The sequence below is a fragment of the Macrotis lagotis genome, chromosome X, assembly GCF_037893015.1.
Source record: "Macrotis lagotis isolate mMagLag1 chromosome X, bilby.v1.9.chrom.fasta, whole genome shotgun sequence".
Taxonomy (NCBI): Eukaryota; Metazoa; Chordata; class Mammalia; order Peramelemorphia; family Peramelidae; genus Macrotis; species Macrotis lagotis.
Window position 1 is genome coordinate 95,040,527 of NC_133666.1, and position 13,111 is coordinate 95,053,637.

General features: G+C 34.2%; 1 pseudogene; it reads right to left on the reverse strand.

Annotated features, from left to right (window-relative positions):
• Positions 1-2,395: 2,395 nt before the first annotated feature.
• LOC141498774 (large ribosomal subunit protein uL1-like) overlaps positions 2,396-13,111 on the reverse strand; it is an 81,301-nt pseudogene continuing 70,585 nt past the window's right edge.

Here is a 13,111-nt window from a genome sequence, read left to right on the forward strand (position 1 = left end):
TTATGAAGACATCTTTATAAGACCTATCTTGGCTCCAGAGCACCAGTGATGAAGCATAGTAGGTGTTTCATGAAGTAGAAATGATAGACTCCGGATTCAGAATGCGATAAATTTTGGGATCTGGTCAGTATAATAATTTGTCCTTTTTTGACTATGTATTTGTTGCAAGAGTTTTGTTTTTCAGGGGGCTTTTAGAGGAAATGAAAAGAAGATAAAAATTATTCATTTAAAAAATAACAGCAAAAAAGGACAATTGATAGCAATAGGATATAAGTGGGGAAATGTGCTAGTTGAATGCTTTTTGAATCTCATTCCATTATTTATATTATAAATATTGTATATGCATTATGTTATTATTTAATGTTATTCCAACATAATTAGAAAATGTACCTCCCCTACTAAATTGAAAGTAACACAACATAAAAGAGGCAAAACTTTCAAACAGATAAATTTTGAAAAAATTCTTAGGTGTGGGTTAAGATACAAGGAAAAAATATTTCTGTGATAAAGTTAAGTACACAACTGGCTATAATTTGACATTGAACTAAATTTTTGTGCTTCAGGTTTGTATTCAGACACCCATCAGCTCTGATTTTTTTGTCCTTCTACAAAAATGTGTTCTGATTATCCTTTCCTATGATCTTCCCTCTCTATCATCTACACACTCCCTCCCTTTCCTCTCCTATTTTCCTCTAGAGTAAGATAGATTCTATACCCAATTAAGTGGATATGACGTTACCTCTGAGCCACTTCCAATGAGAGCAAGGCATACATACTCATCCATCTTCCCCCTCTTCCATTCTAAAGCAAAAAAGTTTTCTTGCCTCTTCTATGTGAAATAACTTACCCCATTCTATTTCTTCTAACCCTTTCTCCTTTATAGTATGTTATCCTTTCAAATTCAGCTCCCAATTATGCTTTATATATGCTCCTTCTAATTGTTCACTTAATATATGAGAAGGTCCACATGAGTTACCAGTATCATCTTTTCAGGCAGCAGTACAAGCAGTTCAACATCACTTTAAGTCCCTCATAATTTGCCCTTCATGTCCACCCTCTCTATGCTTCACCTGCATCCTGTACTTGAAGACCAAACTTACGTTCAGCTCTGGTCATTTCAAAAGGAAAGTTTGAAAGTCTGAAAGTCTCTGATTTCATTGAATGTCTAACTTTCCCACATGAAAGAATATGTTCAGTTTTGCTGTGGAGTTGATTTCTTAGTTCAATTTCTTTTACCTTCCAGAACATCATATTCCAAGCCCCGTGAGCCTTTAATAAAAGAACTGCTTAATCTTGTGTTATCATGACTGTAGCTCCACAAAATTTGAATTGTTTCTCTGACTGTGATATTTTCTCCTTGCTGTTTTCATTTTGGAATCTCTGTTAGGGGGTGATTGGTGGATTCTTCCAATTTTTATTTTACCTCCAACCTTTAGGATATCAGGGTGATTTTCCTGTATTTTTTTTGTAGGGCAATGGGGTTAAGTGACTTGCCCAAGTGACACAGCTAAGTAATTAATGTCTGAGGTCAGATTTGAACTTAGGTTCTTATTGGCTGGTGCTCTATTCTCTGCGCCACCTAACTGCCCCTTCCTGTATTATTTATTGAAAATATGAAGTCTAGGCTATTCTTTTGGTTATGACCTTCAGGTAGTCCAATAATTTTTAAATTACCTCTTACAGATCTATTTTCTAGGTCAGTTGTTTTTCCAGTGAGATCTTTTATATTTTCTTTAGCTTTTCATTCTTTTGCTTTTGTTTTATTGTTTCTTGATTTCTCACAAAGTCATCAGCTTCCCTTAGCTCCAGTCTACATTTGAAGAAATTGTTTTGGGGGCAGCTAGGTGGTGCAGTGGATAGAGCACTGGCCCAGGAGTCAGAAGTGCCTGAGTTCAAATCTGGCCTCAGACACTTAATATAATTACCTAGCTGTGTGACCTTGGGCAAGTCACTTAACCCCATTGCCTTGCAAAAAAATAAAATCTAAAGAAATTGTTTTCTTCAGAAAACTTTTATATCTCCTTTTCCATCTGGCCAATTCTGCTTTTTTAGGCCTTCTTCTCATTGACCTTTTGGACTTCTTTTTTCATTTGACCTAAACTGGTTTTTAAGATACTTTCTTCAGTTTTGTTTTTTTTTTATATTTCCTTCACCAAGCTGCTGACTTGGTTTTCATGATTTTCCTGCATCACTCTCATATTTCTTCCCATTTTTTCCTCTACTTCCCTTACTTGATTTTCAAAATTTTTTTAGAGTTCTTCTATAGCCTGAGACCCAATTCATATTTTTCTTAGAGGATTTGAATTCAGAATTATCTGTGGTTTAATTTTTTTCTTCTATTTTTTCCTCATATCTCCAGTCTGATTTTAACTCTTTGTTAAGTTGGGGTTCTGCTTCAAGGATGGAGGTTGCACTTTCCCAAGCTTTTGAGGGTTTTTGCAGCTATTTTCAGGGATTTGTAAGTTCTCTCCATGACCTTATAAGAGACTCTGACTGCTTTCCTGGCCTGTGCTATGATCTGCTGATGACCATAAACACTCCTTTCTGCACTGGAATTGTGAGAAGCGTCCCTGCTCCATTGCAGGCCATGAGCTCTGTTGTGCTTCAGCTCCTCCTTCTGAGACTGGGGAATAACATAGAGATCACAGTAATCTCCCCCAACCCCCTTGCACTTGAAAGTAGTTGCTGGGTGGCTCCCCAGGCCTGCCCCTGGGTCCCTGGGCCTGCCTCTGCACTGAGACCTGTGCTGACCTGTGCTCCATGCTCACTCTAGCAAGGCAGAGTTTTCTCAATGACCTTCAAAGTTATCCTTGGCAATCCCTGGATTGGGAGGTCTGTAAACCACCATCACTGCCATGGATCCAGGCACCACCAGGAACAGAAGCAGCCCACAGTCTGTTACTGGATAGCTGGGGCAGTTTGCTGCAGTATAGCTGAATTACTCTGTGAGCCCTTTATAGCCCCAGTGTATCAGACCCTTCCCACAGACCTTGCAAATTGTATTGGGCTGGAAAATTGTTTCACTCAGGCCTTTTGTGGGTTCTGTTGCTCTAGAATTTCTTTAGTCATTATTTGAAGGTATTTGGGGTGGTCTGAGGGAGAGCTTAGAGGAGTCCTTGACTTTACTCCTCTTTGAAATTAAACTAAATTTTAAACATAATCTATTACCATAGTATTGAAAGAAAACTTAATGTTGATCATTTCTTATTGGTCATTTCTGAAAGGGATTGATTAACAGAAATTTGAGGAATGTTCTTCGTCTTTGTGCCTGGATTTCTTTGGAGTGCATCTGACCTGGAGCCCCTGAGCTCAAATTTGGTGATTTTTTGCTGTACCTTGCTTGCAATCTAGGCCACTAATCCACTTCTAACTAGTTCTAAACCATGCTGCCTACCCTTTCTGATCATACTTCAGGAATCTGACTCTTGTTAAGTGAAATTTTACCCTACCTTAATCAGAACCATGGATAGCCCTTTCCTCCAACTCTTGCTCCCCTTTATGTTCTGTCATATTCTGTTAAACCCTAAACTTAGGAGGGCAGGAATATCTTGCTTATCACAATGCCAAACATTAAATGAAGCCTTAACAATAACTTACATCAGAATTTTTTTTCCTCCTTTATTTATTAGCACTTAGGGAGGACTGGGAAATATTTCAATAGTGAAAACTATTACATCTAGGATAGATTGCAGTATGCTTTTCCTACAAATTTTGCTCACATCAAGACTCTGAGGATATGTATAAGAACTTGAAGATGGGAATTTGTACTATATTTTTTCAGAAAATAAAAGTGGATTATATTGATTATCTTCAACATGATCTCAAAGGTAATAGAAAGCTTTCTTAAACATTAAGAGTTAATTCTGAGGGCAGCTAGATGGTTCAATGAGAGCATCGACCCTGGAATCAGGAGGACCTGAGTTCAAATGTGACCTCAGATACTTAATAATTGCCTAGCTGTGTGACCTTGGGCAAGTCACTTAACTCCATTGCCTTAAATAATTTTTTTTAAAAGAGTTAATACTAAGTTGGAGAAGGGCAAACTTGATGAAATTATGAAACTTGTTGCATATGATTTTTTAAATACAGAAATATGGGAATGTTGTTGAAGAAGGATGAGCCCAAGGATCTTTTCCCCTCCTTGTTCTTTTTCTTTTTGTCTGATTGATAAAAGACAATACTTCAGGAATGTCAGTTTTTGGTTTTAAAATGACTTAACTAATTAAAATACTATCTTCAGAGAAAGAAGCTTTACTGCCAGGCTAATTGTAAATAACAATGCCTGTTATCCTTTTGTTTGTTCTCTACTGAGCTGAAAAGTGTTAGATATTTTGACTCCATGTCCATATATCCTCTAACTATGAATGCAATACCTTAGGTCAAATAAGTGCTAAGTTTTTATATTAGCTAAATATGCATTTATCACTGGCTTTCTGATGAACACTGCTTACATGTGAATGGAAAGTGAGAATGCTCTGAGATTGTTCTCCCTCAATTATGAAATAGCCATGCCAACTTGAGAATATGACTTATGAACAAAAACAGTTTCTTTAGTTTTATGTGTCCTGATACAGTCAAGCACTTGGGTACCAAACTAAAGATTATTATGCAGTGATAGTGATCCACTTTTATATAGGAAAAAAGACTCATAACTTTCAATAGAAAAAAATCATAAGAAATGGATTAGTTAGCGGGATGTCATGGCCACACACCTACAATTCCTGCCACTTGAGCTCTGACTTCTGATTTAGAAGTTCCCCTTTTCTTTTCCATCTTATTTACAAAAAGGAAGTGAAGGATAGAGTGCCACTAATATCACCCATTTATAAGCAATCTTGTTTAAAGCTTAACTAACCTACATCGTAGCCTATTCAGATTACTTTCAGAAACTGGGATAAGTTCTTTTTTATGTGCCTTGTTTTGTCAAATAAAACAAATAATTGTTTTGCAAGAAGACTGAATAAATTACATATATAATGGAAGTTATATGTATTTTAAAAATAATTTAGCATGTAGATATATCTCCACATATATATGTGCACATGTGTATATATGTGTATGTGTATATTTATACATATATATGTATATATGTATAAATATAAATGAGAGCACTGAGGGTTAGATTCAATACCTAATTTCTATAATGCTTAGACAGTACCTTTAGCTATAAGCATTGGTGAGCTGAGATCACAAAGTTCCTAGGATAAGAATCTTTGCATGCTTTACAGTCTAGACAAAGACTATTTCTTCCAAATATTATTTCAGATATTTATTGAATATACTTATTAAAATATTTCAAATATTTATTCCAGTATTCTTCCAAATACAATTTAAGTCCCAGATTACTGAAAACTTTTATCCTATGGTTAGGAGTTTTGTTTGCTACCTAGTCTGATGATGAAGAAGATTATGGTTTTGGTGGTGATAATGAAAGGAAAAGGCAAGCTTTGATTAAAAACAGTGAGAAGGAAAGAAGCTTTGTATGGTCATTTTGTAAACTACCAACTTAGTAGGTATGTAAGGGCCAGAAACTCAGCCTTATATATTCATTCAGAGTTTTTCCAGGGGGGATAAACAAGAGAGCCAAAGAATCTCATAGAAGGGATCTCACAGGTCATTAGCTTCAAGTAATACCTGAATGTTATTCCCCTTGACTCACACTGTGGTCAAACATGCCTGCTTGCTGTAACTCTCTAAGTGATGATCTCCTAATTCTATGTAGGTTGTCTTCCATTCCTGAAATTTACCTTTTTCTGGGTCTTGGAAGCCCTCTTCCTATTGGATTACTAGATTCTTTCTGTATTAGTATGGTTATTCTTTTGTCTTTCTGTAAATAATAGTTTTTCAAAAAAATCACAAAACTTAACCCTTTAATGTTGAAATTCCTCCTCTTCCCCATGACTTTGGGTACTTCTAACTCCCTTTAAGCCAAATGCTACCTTCTTTAAGAGGCTGATCCTACTTCAGTTGTACAGATCTTCTCTCCCCAATTATTTTTTATTTTTCTTGTTTGTATCTTGTTCTTCCTTTTTCAAATTCTACACCAACAAAATATCTGCCACATAATAGTATATTATCATATATTCTTTCAATAGAAGAAACTTTCTGAGGAGGAGGATTATATTATCTTTGTATCCCCAAAGTCTAGCATGGTGCCTAGCAGATACTTAATAATTCCTTGGAGTTTTGGGGGTTTTTTTGAGGGAGGGCTTATTGAACAGGAATCCTCTCTACAATATTCTTGGTCAAGAGATCATTTAGTCTTCACTTGAAAATTTCTAATGAGAGGGTAATTTTTAACTCACAAGTGAGCACATTTCCCTTTCGGACAGCTCTAGGAAAATCTAGGATTTTTCTCATGTCAAACCAAAATCTCTCTACAGATTTTCCTGTTTTGCATTTTGCCCGATGAGCCCCCCCCAAAACAATTTTAATTCATTTTCTGACTGGTAATCTTTAAATTTTGATGAAAATTATATCCCTCTCCCAAATCTTATCTTCTCCAGGCTAACTATACTAATTTCCTTCAAATAATATTTCACTTCTCTCACCTTCTTAATTTATTTCTGGTTATATTTGTTTATCAAAATTCTTTCAAAAATATAGCTAGCCAGAATTGACTGATTAACTTCACATAAAAAATAAGAACAAGGAGAGACCCGTTTTGGTGCAACTGTTTAGTCATTCAGTCTGATCCTACAAGGTTGGAGAGGATCATGGTGAATAAAAATAGAAAATTTTGATTAAATAAAACTGAAAAGATACTGAATGACAATATCAGTGTTGTTAAAATTAGAAGTGAAACAGTTAATGGGGGGACCATTTTATGGAACAAGGTTTCTCCTATAAAAGTCTTTTGTAATGATATGTAGGGAATTGATTCAATTATATAAGAACAAGAGCCATTCTCCAACAAAGAAATAGCTAGATGATATGAACAGCAATTCACAAAAGGGGGTGAAAATGCTGCTCTATGTACCTATGGGTTTCACCTTATACTTCTCAGATTGGCAAAGATGACCAAAAAAAGGAAAATGAAAACAATTAGAGGGAATATGGGAGGGAAATCACTTACAACTATCCTGGAAAGAAATTTGAAACTATATCCCTAAAGTTTCTAAACTGCATGTTCTTTAAACTCAGCAAAATTACTTTTAGACAAATACTCCAAGGATGATATTAAAGAGAGGCTGAATTCATTGCTATCTATCTATGTATATAAACACATATGTACATATATGTATATGTAAATATTCAGAGAACTTTTTGTTGTAGTAAAGAATTGGAAACTGAGATCGCCCTTCAAATATAGAATAGCTGAGCAAATAAGCTAATTAATGCAATAATATTCAACAAAAAATATTCCAAAAGATTGGCTCAGAGAAACCTGAGAGAATTTTTATGAACTGATGTTGAGTGGAGTGAACACAGTCTAGGGAATAATACATGTAATGAAGTAACATTGTAAAGAAAAACGAATTTGCTAGACTTAAGAGCTTTGGTTAAAGCAATGCCCAACTACAAATCCAGAAGACTATTAGGAAAATAAAAAACGGTTCTCTCCTTGTTCTTATTTTTTATGATTTAATCTTTTTTAGCAGTTTTGTTGAATAATGAGTCTTTTTTTCCTAATAAGAGGGATTCTTAGGTTTATTGATCCTTAGGCTGTTATGTTCATTTATTTCTATATGTTACATACCAACATGACTTCAATTTCAACTTACTGGCTTCGATTTCCAAATCAATATTCTCTGTAGATTTAAAAAGGATAAAAATGTTGCGAAAGACTACCATAGTTTAGGAAAGGGTTTAATCCAGACACTGTGAAAGTAACATATACAGAGGCGGTTAGGTGGTGTAGTGGATAAAGCACCGGCCCTGGAGTCAGGAGTACCTGGGTTCAAATCCGGTCTCAGACTCTTAATAATAATTACCTAACTGTGTGGCCTTGGGCAAACCACTTAACCTAATTTGCCTTGCAAAAACCTAAAAAAAAAGTAACATATACATAGGATGCATTACTATTAAGCTTCTTACTTTTTCCTACTTTTTTCATAAACATGTCATCATTATTAATATATTCTGGAACAACATTTTGCCCTTTTTGTTACTTAAAATTTTGATTTGTCCTAAAGCATGGTGTTCCATAGTTATATAGAATAGTTAGGAGAATATTGATGTTCAAAGAATGGGCATTTAAGGTCAAATTAGTTTAAAATTAAAGTGCAATGCAGTTTACCAAATACAATCCAGCACTTAACTCTTCAGTTCTTAGTTCTGTTATCTATCCTTAATACCTGTCCAAGAATATGTGTGTGTGTGTGTGTGTGTGTGTGTGTGTGTGTGTGTGTGTGTGTGTGTGTTAAGATGAACTAAGTCAATGGGCTTGCCATCATCCAAATGCTTGCCACAATCTGGGGAAGTGCATTTTTTCATTCACTTGGTTTTCCTATATGTATTGCTAAGCCTATCTTTTGAATGATCATAGCTTTTGCTGAAGTTCTATGTAGTATTTTCAGGACTTGATGCAACTTGCACATTATAATCACATCCATAAACAAATGGAATACTCACCATCCACGAGGAGGCTGCATAATATTGGCAAGCATATAATATGAGCATATCTGGCAAAAAATATAAAAAATAAAGGACATGAATGATCAGTAGAGGAGATGATTTTATCATGGAGCAAGACTAAAGGTCAGCAAGATGACTGGCCTGAATGCTATACATATGGTCAGGAAGAGCTGAGTTTTGAGCCTGAGTAAGTCACTTAATCTCTCTCAGTCTCAATGTCTCTCAGTCTCAGTTTCCTCATCATTAAAATGAGGCTAATGATAGCATTTGCTTCATAAAAAATCAAATGATCCTTGCAATATAATATAACACTATTTAAATGCTAGTTGTTTAGCATTATCGTTACTAATATCCTCAAAATAGTAAAATACCAAGGAAGACATCTTTAAAATGGAATGACAGAGAGAAGATAAGAAGTCATGGATGATGAGTTACAATTTAAACCAGTGGAGAGACATAGCACACAAATGAAATCTTGAATCTATTACGGTAGGTCAAGGGAGGTGATGGTGGTAATTAATAAATTGACATTAGGTTGTTTTGAGTGGATAAAATGATTACTTTTGCATATGTTATATTAAATTTATTATTACAATTATCTTTGATTATAGTAAGTCACAACAACTTTAAAAAAGGGGTAGAGTCGACAACTAAAGCTGGTAAGTTGTTCAACTACTAGATTTTCTTGGTGAGAAGGGATGTGTATGAAAGTTTCTAGCAAAATATATGCTGCTTAGTTTTATAATAAAAGAAAACTTGAGGTGCAATTTGAGAAGCAATGTATAAATTCCTACTAATGTAAAATAATTTTTTTTAACAAACTCATACAGTCAACAGAAAATTGATGGGAAACTATAGAAAGGAAATTCCTGGGCTTAAAATGTTAGGTAATTTACATGAAGAAGTAAAATTTCCCTGAATTCAAATATCAATGACATGCTTGATATCTTTTTTCACTTGAAAAGGAATAGACTTGAATATTTCATTTTTCTTCTCTTGATAAGAATAGAAATCCTTGAACTAGAAGATGTACATTTAATTGACCTCTTCTAGCATATTCTAATGCAATTCTATTTTTGTACCCTGTGATACCAGGAATAGTTGGAAAGACACAAACTTCTATGAAATCAGACCCCTTTCATCAGGGTAGTACATTATTGGAGAAAAGATAAGTCTCTGAGTCTCTCTAATGATATTCTGCCCATGCTTTGGGGTCACCTTCTATTTATTCCAGTGTAGTTCAGGCCTTTTGAGAATTGGGATGAGATCTAACAAAAACCTTTTCTACACTAGAGAGTCCACTCCACAGCAAACAATGTTCAAGTGAGTTTTCTAGGTATTTCTTTTCTCTAATTACCAAAATAACTTCAGGCTAATAATTGTGAAATAGCTCAACTAAATATTCATTGAATAATTATGAACAAATTATTTGCCCTATTAATCCAAAAGCTTATCAAAAAGTGTAGATCATAAAACTTTTAGTAGTTTGCTACCTTTGGAAGCAATAGGAATGAAAAAAATCTCTATATTATCTTTTCCAGCAGCCTTTACCCCTTGGTCATGAAGTTTTTCTCTATTTCTACAAAAGCTATTATATATAACAAGGCAATGGACTAAAAGGAAAACAATTCCTATTGAATGTGGTTGGAGCATTTAAAATAATTGTAGGCATTATAAAGTACTTGTGAGTCTACCCAAATACAAAAATAAAATACACAAAACAGGTCTAAAAATGAAGAAATATTAATTGCTTTTAAATAGATTGAGCCAATATAATAAAAATCATAATACTATACAAATTAATTTATGTATTCAGTGCCCTAGTCACATAAAAAAAAAGTTCCAAATCACTGTTGATTAGAGTAATGTAAAGTAAAACAACTCTGAACTATCACTTCACATGCATCAAATTGACTAAAATGTCAGAAATAGAAATTGAGAATTGGTGGAGGGGATGTAGGAAAATAGGGCCACTAATGCACTATTAGCTGAAAACTACTATCTTCCTTTTGGAGAACAATTTGGAACTATTCTTATAGGGCTATAAAGTCTTACCCAAAGTACCATTACTAGATCTTCACTCCAAAAATAAGGGAGATTAAGGATAAATGATCTATTTGTGTAAAAATATCTATGGCAGCTCTTTTTTTGTATTAGAAATTGAAGAGATACTCATTTGGAGAATGATTTAAGAAGTTATATAATTGAGATGGAATACAATTGCTATAAGAAATGGAAGGAATTGTTTTAGAAAAATCTGAGAATAAACTTCTATATTGATGCAAAATGAAGTGAACAGAATGAGAACAATATACACAGTAAGAATAATATTTTGATGACAATAAACTATAAAAAGATAAATTTAGTAACTTGTTGATTCAATGATCCATGGCAGTTTCAAAGAATGCATGATAAAAAATGCTCTCCCCCTAGGGATAGAGATAGAAACTGAGAGCAGATTGTAGCATATTTTTTCTCTTTATTTTTCTTGATTTTTTTTCCCTCTTTACAACATAGCTAATATGAAATAGGTTTTGGTATGATTTCATATGCATAATGGATATATCTCTTGTTTTCTCAATAGGTAAGGAAGACAGTTGAAGGGAGGGGGAAGATTTGGAATTGAAAATAAAAATTTAAAAAAAATTTTAAAAAAAGAACTCTGATCAACATAATGATCAATCATGGTTCCAAAGAACTGAACATAAATGATATCCATCTGACAGGAAGTGATAAATTAATATGCAGTATGCCTGTATACATACATATATTTGTATATGATCAATATAGGAATTCATTTTCCTTAAAATACTTATTTGCTCCAAGGATTTTGTTTTTTTTTTTTTAAGGGAAATGGAGAGAGGGAATGTGGAACAATGGGGAAAATATTTAATGAAAAAATTTGTGTGGAAAATAAAGTCTTTGGATGTGTGAATATTGTCTCTGTCATTTTGATGTGTATGTCATCTGCAGAATATTTTAAGTCCATTATTTTCCAGTGTCAACTCTTACGCTTTGATTTGCAGAGGCAATATTTATCTTTAATTATAGACTATACCTTTTATATATGACTTGTATTTCTCCCTCTAAAAAATAGCCCAAAACAAACACTGGAGCATTTACTGGAGAGTCACAAACTGAAGCCTCTGTAGACTAAATAATTATTGTTCTCTTAAATTTTCTCTTTGAGTTGCCCACATTAGAAATCCTAGGTAGATCACATTGGTCCTACCATGGATTTTTTTTTCCTTTCTAATCAGATGGCTTGTTGGCATTGGAAAACCACATATGACCATCCTTTCTGGTGACAAAGAATGCAGTTTATTTTCACAGAATGAGGATGGTAACCTAGATTTTCCCAGTAAAGCATCAGACCAGAGTTAACAGTTTGTTAGAAATCTCTAAAGAAAGGAGTGGTAAATAAAATCTGAGAATCAAGAGGTGTGTGTTAAGCATGTTGGTGGGCTAAGTAGGTAAAAGGAACTACAAACCACTTGGGAGTCCTTTGCTACAGATGCTTTTTAAGTATCATCTTCAAGAACTTTGCATAAGATGTTTCTTTGAATGAGAAGCTTCTGTTTAAGGTAGGAGGGTGTATCTTTATTATCTAACCAAATGCAGATATATGGAAAACTTCAAGAATGTCCTTGTGGGCCAAGTGAAAAGTATTTTCATTTTGTTCTGTAGTTTTTCTTATTAAATCTTGGATTAAGTGTATATTTGAAGGATTGCATGCAAAGAAAATAGTTTAGAAGGTTTGACAATAGGAAATTGCTTCCTATCAACTTGGAGGTTAACTTTTAAGCCACTACTGTCTCCAGTTTTCCTATTTATTACACCAATTAATCAGTATTCATTAAATGAATTTTACCAGGATTTGGGCTAGGCACAATAAATTAAACAATCCCTGCTCCCTAAGGAGCTAGTATTTGATACAAGGACATTTCTCAATTTGAAAGAAATTATAAAGAGAATAAATACAATGTAGCTAAATATAAGGTAGTTTGGAAGGGACTGCTAGCCATTGAGGGGACTAGAAAAGGTTTCATGTAGGAAAAGATGTTTGAGGATCAACTTAAAAGAAAAGAGCTTTCCAAATTAAAAAACTGATCATCTACTTTTCCACAAGTCACACTTCCTCCATGCATGTACACAAATAGAAAAAAGCATAATTATTGATCCTACTATTCAGGGGTAGAATCATTACTTCGATCAGTTGTTTTTACCCCCCTCAAGGCTGGTCTAATATAATGAGACAGGGAAATGGGAACTGCTAAAACTAAATTTTTTGTTGATGTCAACAACTTAACTTGGGCTTGTTTGTCCCCCCCCCCCCCCAACCATTAGAATAAAAGCCCTTTATTTAAACCAAAACTGCTTGCTGATGGCTGCCAGATGTTTGGTAACTTTCAAATAAAACTGAGTTCTTTTCCTGGGAATGATTCATGAGCCCCAAAGAAACCATTATACCCTAAGAAGGAAGGACTGAATTATTTTCTAACCCTTACTATGATGGGCCTTACAGACAATGTGG